This window comes from Vigna unguiculata, unplaced genomic scaffold, assembly GCF_004118075.2.
Source record: "Vigna unguiculata cultivar IT97K-499-35 unplaced genomic scaffold, ASM411807v1 contig_3, whole genome shotgun sequence".
NCBI classification, from domain to species: Eukaryota; Viridiplantae; Streptophyta; class Magnoliopsida; order Fabales; family Fabaceae; genus Vigna; species Vigna unguiculata.
Genome location: NW_021011005.1, coordinates 245,001 through 245,535, shown reverse-complemented (window position 1 = coordinate 245,535; position 535 = coordinate 245,001). Strand labels below are relative to the sequence as shown.

The 535-nt window shown below is 22.2% G+C and overlaps 1 protein-coding gene across 1 annotated transcript in view; it reads right to left on the bottom strand.

Annotated features, from left to right (window-relative positions):
* Positions 1 to 298: 298 nt before the first annotated feature.
* Positions 299 to 535, bottom strand: part of LOC114171552 (50S ribosomal protein L2, chloroplastic) — a 3,679-nt gene continuing 3,442 nt past the window's right edge. The window contains exon 2 of the mRNA XM_028056503.1: positions 299 to 535. This exon is cut by the window's right edge and continues 1,958 nt beyond it. The gene's annotated coding sequence lies outside the window, so the exon portion shown is untranslated.

The following is a 535-nucleotide window of genomic DNA, read 5'->3' as shown; positions in this document are numbered from 1 at the left end:
TTTTATTTTTAAGGATGCTTTAATACACTATCTTTTCTGAGATGACCCATAGACCTTTACATATTCGAATTCTATATCATTGATATATTTTAATCTCTTTCTTTCACCTTTTCTTTTATCTATATATTTTTATTGCTTTACAACTAAATAATCTTTTTTTTCTTTTATCTTTCACAATTTTTCAGTTGCTATATTCTTTTTTTATTAAATTTTTTTTCTTTTGACTAATTCTTTAGATCTAGATAATCCGAAGTGATGTGTTGGTTATTAGTTCTTTTTAAATGAATTGATACTATTAACCGGTTTCTTTTTTTTTTTTAATCATTCTAAAAAACTAACGAGTCACACACTAAGCATGGCAATCCTCTATAAAATGATTAATTTCTTTTTTTAGTCGATTCAATCTTATAAAATAGATAAATTTTTGAGAATCAAAATCGAGTAATTTTTTCTTTTTTGTTTTATATAAAATCAAAATAGGACATTGAATTATTGAATAGAAAGAAGGACATATTTTTCTTTATTTCGAAAATAT